This window comes from Phascolarctos cinereus, unplaced genomic scaffold (genome assembly GCF_003287225.1).
Source record: "Phascolarctos cinereus isolate Bilbo 61053 unplaced genomic scaffold, phaCin_HiC Scaffold_726;HRSCAF=1367, whole genome shotgun sequence".
Classification (NCBI taxonomy): Eukaryota; Metazoa; Chordata; class Mammalia; order Diprotodontia; family Phascolarctidae; genus Phascolarctos; species Phascolarctos cinereus.
The window spans coordinates 348,557,056-348,570,617 of NW_027556098.1; the positions used below are offsets into that span (position 1 = coordinate 348,557,056).

Consider the following 13,562-nt stretch of genomic DNA (forward strand, 5'->3'; position numbering starts at 1 on the left):
TTTGGTGAGGCAGCAGGGGTTAAGTGACTTGCCCAGAGTCACACAGCTAGTAAGTGTTATGTGTCTGAGGCCAGATTTGAACTCAGGTACTCATGACTCTAGGTCAGTGCTCTATCCACTGCACCACCTAGCTGCCCCTTCTGGCAAGAATCTTGCTGGCAGTGACAGAGAGACTGCCTCCCCCTTTTCCCTCCACGATTGTCACAGGACAACCTATTCCCTTTTACTTTATAGAAATGGACAATGGAGACATCCTTGAACTCCTGGGGGATAGCCTCCTCTTGCCATATAACATGGAAGATTTCATCTTTTGTATGAGCAGTGGGTCTGCTGCCTTGTAAATCTCTGCTGGAGTAAAATCAACATCAGGTGCTTTGCTACAGGAGAGGAGCCTAATGGCATTCAAAACCTCTTCTTCAGCTGCAAGTTCATCTAGAGAGGGATTGACTTCAACCTGAGGTATATGGTCAGTAATTTCAGCATTGGTTCATGATGTTCTGTTGAGAACATCATAGAAGTGTTTCGCCCATCTCTCCAGGATTATGTGCTTATCCCTAATCAATGCAGCTCCTTTAGTGCTAAGTGGTTGAGATGCATCAGAGGTCTTTGGCACATAAATCGTGTTCAGGGCTTCATAAAAGTACTTTGGAATGTTACTATCAGTGTAAAAGTGAATTTCATCTGCCTTCTTACTGAGCCAAAAATCCTACATCTCTCTGAGCTCCACTTAAACACTTTATTTTTGATGGAGTTAAACACTGCTGTGCTAGAGACAGATGAACTGTCTTGCTGGTAAACTCTGTGGAGTTCTCGTTTTTTTGTTTAGCAGCTTCTGAATTTCCCCATCATTTTCATCAAACCAATCTTGATGTTTGCAAGTATTCTGGCCCAGATGAGCAAATGCAGTGCTGTATACCAGATACCTGAAAGCTGCCTGCTCCTTTTCTGCTCCACTGTTGCCAATCATGTGTTGGCTCAGCTTCCCCTCCAAGTTAGCGACAAACTGTTTGTGCTTGGAGAAATGCTCTGTTGACATTAAGTGTTCTGGTAGTCACCTTAAATGGAAAACGGTGTTGGCAATGAACCATGAGACACACAATTCTTCTGTAGTGACTGTTGCTGTTCCTGACCTCATTCCTCCCAAGGACTCCCTGCCATCTCTGATAGTTTATGCCTGCTCTGGTGTAAAAGTTACCTAGAATTACAAGCTTGCCCTCTTTTGGCACATTGATGATGAGTGCACACAGGCTTGGAGACTTATTATAGCTGTTGTCAGGTATTTGAACAACTGTTCTACTTATCAGAGATGTGGTAGCTGGGATTCCTAATCAGGTATGGATTAGTCTCTATGACCTCTGTGGTCTTTTCCAACTTAAACTGTTTTTATAGGGATATGTGAGTGTTAATACATACTCACATATGTGTCTCACAAGGCAGAACTAAGAACAGTGGATGGAAGTCTCAGGGAAGTGGGTTGTGGTGTAAGGGAGAACTTTTCTTTCACTGTTTTCTGCTGGATGTGCTGCCTTGGGAGAGAAAGTTCTGTGTCAGTGAAAGTGTCGAAGAAGAGACTGAATAGCTCCTTGCTGACACCATAGTGGAAACTCATACATCTGTCAGGGAAAACTCTACTTTCTGATAGATCCTGGTCCAGAGGCTCATTAGATGGAATCAAAGCAAATTAGCCTCTGTGTCCAGAAGCCAGGAACTGGCCAGTAGCATCAAGAGAGAACCAGAAGGAGCTTCTGACCATGGGTTACTACTTAGCCCCCAAACCCAGCATCTCTGGAGTAGAAGCCAGAAGAAAGAGAGTAAAAGGTGATGGTTTTAGTTGTGAAAGCTCATATCCTACCTGCCTGGTGCCTTTTCTTTTCATATAGCTTTTCACTCTTGCTGTTCCTGGCCTTATTTCACTAAACTCAGAAGTAGGGAAGCTATTGGGCAGAAGTGGGATGGCCTTGGCAAACAAGTCATCCTATAGCATCTAAGCCTTTAGCACAAACTGTCTGTCCAAGGAGTATCTCTGTCTGTGCTCACTGGAGTTTGGTTCTGTGCCAAGCTCTCCTTCCCAGCATCTCTGAGTAGGTCGGTCCCTTTTATGATAATTCCTTGTCTGTCACAGTCTAGGCCTCCAGTAGCTACCAGCCAAGAAGCTGATGAGTGAAGGAATTGTTGCTGTGTATCTGGGCCCATCCCAGTCTCCTGAATTCATCCTGCTTGACTGGATGTTGACTAAGGATGATCACCTAGATCAAATCACTAATTTCCTCCTAACTCTCAGAACTTGGCTTTAGGAACCTGGCTCCTCCTCTGGCACTTTCTCATTCTGTTGCATTTTCAGTACAGAGAGTCTGTTCTCTTTGAAGTCTACTTTGATTGCCTTATATCTACTTATACACTTGCAGATTGATAGACTTTTAGCACTGGAAAGGAACATAGAGATTATATAATGTGACCAAGATCTCAAAGCTAGGGATCTGCAACTACAATTCAAGTCCAGGTCTTCTCACTTCAAATGTAGGACTCTTTCTATTACAGTATGCTTTCTATTTTGCCCACAAAGAAATGGCCTTTGTGAACCATAAATGTTATACAAATCTGAGTTGTTATTGTTACTACAATAGCCTACACCAGGGGTGGGGAACCCATGGACTTGAGGTCACACGTGGCTTCTAGGTCCTTTGGTGCAGCCTTTTGACTGAGTCCAAGTTTTACAGAACAAATCCTTTTTTTTGTATAAATTTATTTATTTTTAGTTTTCAACATTAACTTCCACAAGTTTTTGAGTTCCAAATTTTTCTCCCCATCTCACCCCTCCCCCTACGCTAAGATGGCATGCGTTCTGAATATCCCTTCCCCTAGTCTGTCCTCTTTTCTATCTCTCCCCCCTTCTCTTATCCCCTTCCCCTTCTATTTTCCTGTAGAGCAGGATAGACTTCTGTACCCCATTTCCTGTATTTCTTATTTCCCAGTAGCATGTGAAAACATTTTTTTTAAACACATGTTTTTAAAACTTTAGGTTTCAAATTTTCTCTCTTCCTCCCTCCCCACCCACCCTCATTGAAAAGGCAAGCAACTCAATATAGGTTGTACATGTGCAGTTATGCAAAACACTTCCATAGTAGACATGTTGTGAAAAACTAACTCTATTTCCCTTAATCCTATCCTGCCCTCCCATTTATTCTATTCTTTCTTTTGACCCTGTCCCTCCTCAGAAGTATTTACTTCTGATTACCCCTTTCCCAATCTGCCCTCCTCTCTATCATCCCCCTGCTCTCTTGTCCCCTTCTCCCCCTATTTTCCTGTAGGGTAAGACAGATTTCCATACCCAATTGAATGTGTATGTTATTCCCTCCTTAAGCCAAATCCTATGAGAATAAGATTCACTCATTCCCTCTCACCTTCCCCTTTCCCCTCCACTGTGAGAGACTTTTCTGTTTTTTTTTGTGAGATAATTTACCCCATTCTACCTCTCCCTTTCTTCTTCTCCCAGTATAATCCTCTCTCATCCCTTAATTTTATTCTCCAGATATGACCCCTTAATCTTCAACTCACCCTGTGCCTCTCTATCTATCTATATATATATATATATATATACATATTTTTTCCTCAACTACCCTAATACTGACAAAGGTCTCATGAGTTATAAATATCATCTTTCCATGCAGGAATGTAAACAGTTCAATCTTAATAAGTCTCTTATGATTTCTCTTTCCTGTTTACCTCTTCATGTTCCACTTGAGTCCTGTATTTGAAAGTCAAATTTTCTATTCAGCTCTGGTCTTTTCATCAGGAATGCTTGAAAGTCCTCTATTTCACTGAATGACCATTTTTTCCCCTGAAGGATTATACTCAGTTTTGCTGGGTAGGTGATTCTTGGTTGTAATCCTATCTCCTTTGCCCTCTGAATATTATATTCCATGCCCTGCGGTCCTTTAATGTAGAAGCTGCTAAATCTTGTGTTATCCTGATTGTGTTTCCACAGTACTTGAATTGTTTCCTTCTGGCAGCTTGTAATATTTTCTCCTTGACCTGGGAACTCTGGAATTTGGCTACAATATTCCTAGGAGTTTTCCTTTGGGGATCTCTTTCAGGAGGAGATCTGTGGATTCTTTCAATTTCTATTTTGCCCTCTGGTTCTAATATATCAGGGCAGTTTTCCTTGATAATTTCTTGAAAGATGATGTCTAGGCTCTTTTTTGATCATGGCTTTCAGATAGTCCAATAATTTTTAAATTCTCTCTCCTGGATCTATTTTCCAGGTCAGTTGTTTTTCCAATGAGATATTTCACATTGTTTTCTAATTTTTCATTCTTTTGGATTTGTTTTACAGTGTCTTGATTTCTCATAAAGTCACTACTTCCAATTGCTCTATTCTAATTTTTAAGGAAGTATTTTCTTCAGTAATCTTTTGGACTTCCTTTTCCATTTGGCCAATTTTTCTTTTTAGGGCATTTTTCTCCTCATTGGCTTTTTGGACCTCTTTTGCCATTTGGGTTAGGCTATTTTTTAAGGTGTTATTTTCTTCAGTATTTTTTTGGGTCTCCTTTAGCAAGCTGTTGACTTGTTTTTCATGATTTTCTTGCATCACTCTCATTTCTCTTCCCAGTTTTTCCTCTACTTCTTACTTGCTTCTCAAAATCCCTTTTGAGCTCTTCCAAGGCCTGGGACTGATTCATATTTTTCTTGGAGGCTTTGGATGTAGGAGCTTTGACTTTGTTGTCTTCTTCTGGTTGTATATTTTGATCTTTTTTCACCAAAGTAAGATAATATAGTCTGACTCTTTTTTGCTGCTTGCTCATGATCCCAGCCAATTACTTGAGTTTTAAACTCTTTGTTAAGGTAAGAGTCTGCTTCCAATGTGGAGAGTGTACTGTCCCAAGCTTCAGGGGTTTGTATAGCTGTTTTCAGAGATACTTGTAGGGACCTGTAAATTTTCAGTTCCAAGGTGGTATGATAAGGGGCAGGTGTTTACTCCTTTCCTGGCCTGTGACCACAAATATTCCTTTCTGTCCCGTAACTGAGGAGGGGTTTCTCTCCACAACCACTACAAGCTCCACCAGGCCAGCGCTCCTCCTCACCGCATCACTGCCACCCAGAACTGTGACCCAGATCCACACACGGGCAAAGCAAGAGATTCCTGCCTCAGCACTGGCAAAGAGATCCCTGCAATCCCTCTCTGATCAGCCACTGGATTCCCCCTCAGTCTATGGGCCGGAAGCTTGGGAAGCAACTGCCCCCCCAGGGCCACGCTCTTGGGGAATGGAGCTGAAACCCCGCCTTCCTGTCTGACCACCGACAGAAACAGACTTTTCCCACTAACCTTCTAAGTTGTCTTTGGCATTCGTGGATTGAGGAGTCTGGAAATCTCCACAGCTGCCTGCAATTCAGTCCTCTGAGGCCTGCTCCAGGTTCTCTGCAGCCTGTGTGCCCATGCCGCACTGCGCTGCACTCCCAGCCTGGCATGATACACCTTTCTGATCAATCATCCACGTTGTCTTGTGCTGGAAATTTGTTTCACTCTGTCTTTTTGTGGGTTCTGCTGCTTCAGAATTTGTTTAGAGCCATTTTTTATGAATATTTGGAGGGCAAGTCACTGCTTTCACTCTGCCATCTTGTTTCTGCCACCAGAACAAATCCTTTTATTAAGGGGATTTGTTATGAAGTTTGGATTCAGTGAAAGGGCTGCCCTTGAGAACCTAGAGGGCCCCATGTGGCCACATGAAGCCACAGGTTCTCTATCCCTGGCCTACACTGTTCTTTCTTCTAGGAACCATAATTACACACAGTCAGGACACAATTTAATATTGGATCTACAAGAGTTTTAGGTGATTCAGAGCTAGACTGTAAAGTCCTTGGAGGCAACAGACACTCAATAGGTCAGTAGGGGAGTGGGGTCCCTTGCCTCTGACACAAAGTCAGCAAAGACCATAGTCTTAAGCATCTGTATCTGTAGGAAATAGTTTCTCATCATCTGAAGGTCAAAGAATGCTACCTGGAGAACACATGAAAGCTTCAGACAACCCTTAACTCAAATTTGTAAGGACAGAAATCTGTCAAACCCTATTGCCAGAAACAATTAGACACCCTAGTGCTCTTCCCATGAGATATCTATTGCCCCAAAGACAAACCTCCTGCACACCACTTTTGGGACCACCAGAAATATGTCCAGAGGACATATTTTACACCTAGTTCCACTCCAGGAAGCAGATAAACCCCACCCTTGGAGCAATGCATTATTATTCTCACATTTTCAAGTGCCAAGTCCTGAGATGATGGATGACATCTCCTCCAGGCTCTCTCAAATGTATTCATGTGTCTCCTGTCTTCCGTCACAACATCATGCCCTGGACTGTCACAAAATGGCCTTTATTTGGGCTTATTAAACATACTAATTGATCTAGTGTGTCCTTGGTGATAATGTATGCATATCCTTTCTTCAAGGCCGAGTTGAGCTTGACTGGGAAACACCATTCAATCAAGATACAGTGCAAAACACACAGCACTGAAAAAAGACTGCATGTACTTTAGGCCACCAAAGGGTCAAATCCTAGAAGACATGATGGTGATCTTTAAATATTAGGGCTGTCGTATAAAAGGAAGCACTATCCTAGACTTGCTGTATGCTTTTGGGCAATCTCTTTTTTTTTTTCTCTCTGGACCTCTTTTCTCTTCTTTTGAACAAGCTGATCTCTAGGAGCCCTAACATTCTGTGGTCTTTTCATTCTTATATAGCTGGGTGTGTTCTTGACTGTTTTCAAATGTGGCAGCCAGCCTGATGGTAAATGTTTTTCTTTTTTAAATTTTTCTACTGACACTTGTAAAATGTGAGTCTTCAAAACTGCAGTTAGCATTTAAGAGGGAAAAAAAGCCCAAGATGATTGCTAAGTATCCTCAGACACTTTCAGGGCTTGCCCATTAACATGCCTGAGAAGCAGCACTCTGGGCTTAGACCTTGTGGCTTTTGGCTTTAGTTACATAGACCTGCTGCCTCACTATCTTGGGAACTGATAAGGTATCATTCTCAAGATGCCCCTGTGTACTGTGTTCCTTGCTGTCAGAATGTACCATCAACTTTCTTTGTACCTGTCCAAACACAGCCATACCATTGCTTTGAATATGAAGAGTTAGCGAGCAGCTGCTATGCCTGCTGTTCAGTAAGTGGAACAAGCTGCTCCATTGAAATGCTACCCTTTCTTTCTCCTTTGCATCTCTTTGCCCTCTTTCCTGCTGTTGCCAGCTCTGGATGGCAGAGAACCTACTTCCCACCTCTTCCTGTTTTTGCTCTTCCCCTGGGCCGTCAGAACAGGGTTTTTGCAGCCAGAGGTTAAAAAAAAAACCTTTTGCATATCCTCCATAGCTAGTCAATTAACAGTGGAAACCACCTCAAGAGATCACAGAATCATAGAATTAGAACCAATAATGATCTTTGGGATCATCTAGTCAAACACTATCATTTCTTAGTTGAGGAAATTGAAGCCTAGGAAGGTTGAAATGATTTACCCAAGGTCAGCCAGGGAATAAGGTGCAGAGCTGTGATTCAAATCCAGGCTCTCTAATTTCAAATCCAGTATTCTTTCCAATATACCACAGAAGACAGGGTTATTTAGATTGGGTTGGTCCCATCTCCTGTCCTTACCTCCAACAGAGTTTCTATTCTTAAGACAAAGTCAGTGTAGATGTAGACACACATAATGAAGGAGGCTGATTTATCCTTTTTTGGAGATTGTGTATTGGAGGTTATGGTAATTAGAAGTCTTTTTCCTCAGATACTCTTTAACTGAATTCACAGTTGTAAACTTTAGCGGTAGTAGTAAGAGGGGGAATATAAAGAATGATTGGGACTAAAACCTTGATAACCCAGTGAAAATCAATCATCTCAGTAAAGGGAAAAAAAAGATGCATCTGTGATCTGGTGGAAAGACAATTCACTGGATTTGTCATCAAAGGACCTAGATTTGAACCATTATTCTGCTATTACTACTGAGGTCCCTTCCAGCTCAGATTCTCTTCTTAAGACCCAATTCACTTTTTCCAGAAAGCCTTCTCTGATCCTGCATTGTTCCCTGGAAACTACATAACACTTTGTCTACCTAATACATTTATCTTGTATTATTTTGTCTGTCCATATAAGTCTAGTTCTTCAAACATCAGTATCTTTTTTACTCAGCCCCATGACTAAAGTAAAGTAAGAATACTTTCATGTAATAAAGCTCCCATTGGTTAAGCTAAAGTTGTTTAAGTGAATTCTTTCACACCTGAGCCACTCTCCCAAATCCTACCTCAACACTACTAGGCTATGAATTTCTCCCTTATCTACACCTTGAAGCTCACCCAGAGCTGATTTCAGGGCTCTGCACACAATAAGCTCACAGCAAATTGTTCAATTTGTTTTTGAATTTTCCTTGTGTGACTGACATTCACCAAGTCCTGTCTCTTCTCTGGACCTGTTTCCTTACTTATAAATAATAAATAAATTATCTGTAAGGTTCCTTCTGGCTCTAAATCCTATGATCATTTGTTTGTATACATTTTCCAACCTTTGAACCAAAACAGTGGGATAGAGTGGATAGGAAGACACAGGGCTTGATAAGAGAAAGACTTTTTTCATGGGGAGGACAGACCAGTTCTCCCATGGCTGGAACAGCAGAGACAGCAGTGACAGTGGTGGTGCTTCTTCCTATTAGTGATAGATAAGTTACTGAAAATCTAACAACAAATAGAGTTAGCTTGGTATGACATGCTCAGGTTGGAGAAAAAAAAGTTTTATTAATGCCTTACATTTTTATATCATCATCATTTCTAGAAGCACTCTTATTCCCCCCTCCCCACTGATCCTTCACTAATAATAAAGAAAACAAGTTAAATATAAATACCCAATAAGAGTCTGATAATGTCTTTTTGTCCTCAGTAATCTCCTTACCGGAATTCCTGCTAAGAGGATGGAAGTATTTATTATCAATTCATCAGGACCATTGTTCATTTTGTGTGATCTCTTCTTTGCTGGCTTTTTGTGGTCACTCCTTCCTTTCCTAGATGCTCATTATTTGTTGTTCTTCAGTCATTCAGTTGTGTCCAACTCTTCATGAACTCATGGAACATAGCACACCAGACCCTTCTATCCTCCACTATTCCTCAGTCTGTCCAAGGTCATGTTTGTTGTTTCCATGATACTATCTATCCATCTCATCTTTTGCCCCTTTTCTTTTGTCTTCAATCTTCCGGAACATTGGGATCTTTCCCATTGAATTTTGTCTTCTTATTATGTGACCTTAAGCTTCAGCTTCAGTATTTGATCTGCCACTGAATATCCTGAATTAATTTCTTTAAGTATTGACTGACTTGACCTCCTTTCTAAGAGATTCTCAAAAGTCTTCTCCAGCATCACAATTCTGTGGTGCTTAGCTTTCCTTATAGTCCAAATCTCACATCCATACATTGCTGGTGGAAAAACCATAGCTTTGACTATATGGGCCTTTGTTGGCAAAGTGATGTCTCTGCTTTTTAGTATGCTGTCCAGATTTGCCATAGCTTTCCTTCCAAGGAGCAAGTGTGTTTTAATTTCGTGGCTGCAGTTGCTGTCTACAATGATCTTTGAGCCCAAGAATATAAAATCTGACATTGCTTCCATTTCTTCTCCCTCTGTTTGCTAGGAAGCGATGGGACCAGTTGACAAGTCTTTAGTTTTTGTTTTGTTTTGTTTTGTTTTTTTTGATATGAAGCTTCAAGCCAGATGTTACACTCTCTTCTTTCACCCTCATCAAGAGATTTCTTCACTTCTTGCCATCAGAGTGGTATCGCCTGCATATCTGAGGATGTTTATTAACCATCCCTTTAATAATACTTTCAAGAATTTTGCCACTGGCCCATAATGTTCCAACTCATTCCCTTCCCCTTTTCTGAAAATTGGGATATTTGTTGTTCTTCAATTCTATAGTACCACTCTTACCTTGTGATCTTTCAAAGATTACAGGCACCAGACAGTAATAATGATAGTTAACTTTATATAGCACTTATTATGTGCCAAGCACTGTGCTAAGCACTTTATAATTATTATCTCATTTAATCCTCACAACCCTGAAAGGTAGGTGCTATTATCCCCATCTTACAAATGAGGAGAATGAGGCAGACATTAAGTTTACTTGCCCAGATCACACAATTATTAATTATCTGAGGCTAGATTTGGAGTCAAGTCTTCCTGACTCCACACCTAGCACTCTGTCAGTCACTGTGCCACTTAGCTGGGATTAGAAGTCCCATCTGCCAGTTGTTTAAGTACCTGAGGATGTGGTTCATCTAAACTAAGTGACTTGAACTCATCAGACAGAGCTAGATATTTTGCTACCAACTCCTTATTTATTTATTTTTATTAACTCCAAACTATATCCATTCAATCTTTTCCAGGTGAAAGATTATTGTTCTTAGCAGAGAAAACAGAAACAAAAGAAGAATTGAATATCTTTGTCTTCCCTCTCTCTCTCACCTATCATCTCTTCTACTTCAAGCTGTTCCTTTTTTCCGTCCCCCCCCCATCAAAAAACAAACAAACAAAAACAACCACATCCTTTTTGTTATGCAAGAAGCAAGAAGGAGGCAGTGCAAGGAAGCAGGAAGCAACAGGCCTAGCTCCTTGAGAGCAAGGGTCAGGTTCATACTTCTCAAACTACTTTCAAGGGCCTCTGTGATCTGTCCTCAGCCTTCCTTTCTGACTTTATTATTTTCTGTTATTCTCCCTACATACTCCATCCTACAGACAAACTGGACTGCTTTTATCCTTGCTCTTCCCATTCCTGCATCTTTGATCACACTGTTCTCCATTCCTAAAATGCCTTGCCATCTACTCTTAACCTTTCCATAACTACATTTTTGACATCTTACCCATTCTTCATGATCTAGCTCAGGAGCCACATCTTCTAGAAAACTTTCCCTTCACTTGCCAGTCTTCCTCCTACCTCCAAGCCAAAATTAATCTCACATTTTCTGTCATATTTCATGACAAAATCAAGATTCAAAAAGAGCTCAACAGGTTAGAATACTGGGACAAATCTTGTAAGACAACACTTGATAGGGATAAATGTAAAACCTTCCACTTGGGTTAAAAAAAATCTACTCCATTGTTACAAGATGAGGAGGCATGGCTAGACAGCAGTTTATCTGAAAAGAATTTAGCAGGAATGTTTAATAGTGTGTGAGTGAATATGAGTCAGCAGTGTAATATGGAAACTAAGAAAGTAATAAAATCTTAGGCTGCACTAAAAGAAGCTAACATCCAGGGCAAAAGAGGTGAGAGTCCTGCTATACTTTACCCTGGGTGTACCACATCTGGAATAGTATGTTCAGTTTTGTTGTTGTTGTTGTTCAGTCATTTTCAGTTGTGTCTGACTCTGTTACCCCATTTGGGGTTTTCTTGGCAAAGATGCTGGAGTGGTTTGCCTGTCATTTCCTTCTCCAGATCATTTTATAAGTGAAGAACTGAGGCAAACAAGGTTAAGTGACTTGCCCAGGGTCGCACACAGCCAGGAAGTGTCTCCGTCCAGATTTGAACTCAGGAAGATGAGTCTTCCTGACTCTAGCCCAGGTGCTCTATCCATTATGCCACCCATGTTCAATTTAGGGAGCTGAATTTGAGCTATGGTACTGATAAGCTAGCTAGAGAACATATAGAGGGGCACAACTAAGATAGTGGAGGGCTTCAATCTCATGCCGTGTGAGAGTGAAAAGAAGGAAATGAAAATGTTTGACCTGGAGAAGAGAAGACACAGTTGGGGTGAGATAACCATCTTCAAATATTTGAAGATTTGTCACATGGCAGAGGCATTCTGTTTATTCTGCTTGGGTCCATAGGGCAGAGCTAAGAATGATAGATGGAAGCAGCAAAGATGCAAGTTTAGGCTTGATATCAAGTAAGAAAAAATGTATAATAATTAGCTGTCCAAAAGTAGGATGGCCTGCCCCAAAATATGGTGGGGGCACCTGTTCTTAGAGGTCTTTAGAGGATGGGTAACCATTGATCAGATGTTATAGAAGAAATTCTTATTAGTTATGGGTGGTACTGGGTGTCATCTGAGATCTCTTACAATTCTGAGATTTTCTGATTTTGTAGCACAGGGTACTCTTATGTAGTTACCATATTCCATTTTATATTAATTATGTATGTTTTATCACTTTAGCATTTGTTTATTTGAAGGAGCTTAAATCTTGTTGGAAAATGAGACATAAATACACAAAAAGTTCAATAACAACATAATATTGTGAGGAGATGGTGGGTCAGGTACTAAGAAGGAACACAAGCACTCAAAGATCGTCAATCAGGCAATTTATTACTCACAGACATACTCGCATAGGCTCCCTATGTGTATAGGAATATGGTTAGTTTCATACCATGGTTAAGAGCCTGGAACTCTCAGTCTCTGCCCTTCTATCTTATTGTTGTTGCTAGGCAGATTGACAAGGACTAAGATGGACAAGGACTTAGGCATAGTCAGTCAGTGGGTGGCCCAAATTGTGACACCCCTCTTTCACCCTTATTGATCACAGGGGCATTATGATTAGGAAAATATGCTAGCTTTATGTACCTGGGTTTCATGAAGTTTGCTAAGGTGATCATCATCAGGCGATCCTTATGTTCCTTGCCTAAATGAAGCTGACTAAAGCATTTATTAGGTACATAGGAATTTCCTGGTACATTGGTGGGTTAATTAGTGATCAGTCACGGCATTACTTCTGTCAGCTATAGCCTAGCAGTAGTCTAATCCTTGTTTTGTATATGTGTGTGTGTGTGTGTGTGTGTGTGTGTGTGTGTTAATTCAAAACAACAGTATGAGGAATTATATAACCATAGCATCTAAGAGTTAGAAGGAACGATTCATTGAGTCTGACCAAATCATCATTGTGCATTAGCTTTAATTATCAGAAATTTTCCTTTAAGAAGGTGTTAGGAAGAATGCTGCTGGTGATGATATTGTGACAGAGTTGACATTTTCTGACACTACTACATTACCTGAATTCTGCTTCCCTGTAATTTCTTATTGTGAATACTTCTGCCTTCCAGGGTCAAAAAGAATAAATCTTATCCTGCTGTTATATGGGAGCCCTTTGAATCTTTAAAAACATTAACACCTCTTCTGTCATCAGTCTTCTTGTCAGGTTAAATATCCCTACTTCTGACAACTGTCTATAATAGAACATGGTTTAGAGTCCGTTCCACATCTTGGTGTCCCTCTCTGATACACTCTTGTTTATCAATGTTTTTCTTAAAATGTGACAATCAGATGTAGACACAATACTCCAAATCTCTAAATTCCTTTCTAGCTCCAACAGTCTGTGTGTTACATGTGGTATGACCAGGGTGGGATACAGTATGGTTGGACCTTCCTTCTAGTCACTAGACTTTTTTTCATCTGTACTGCCCTTCTCCACAGTTGCCTGGGAGCCCATTGTTTCCACCTGCCCTCCAGGATATCAACATCCTGTCTTTGACTGATTCAGCCTCCAACTCTGTCTCATCTCCCTGAAGCAGTCTATCTGAGCAAGTCAACCTGTCTACTGTCTCCCTTTGACTC

General features: G+C 40.8%; 1 protein-coding gene across 5 annotated transcripts in view; it reads left to right on the forward strand.

Moving 5' to 3' along the window:
• STIM1 (stromal interaction molecule 1) overlaps nt 1–13,562 on the forward strand; it is a 249,665-nt gene that overhangs the window by 187,913 nt on the left and 48,190 nt on the right. The gene's annotated exons all lie outside the window — the stretch shown is intronic.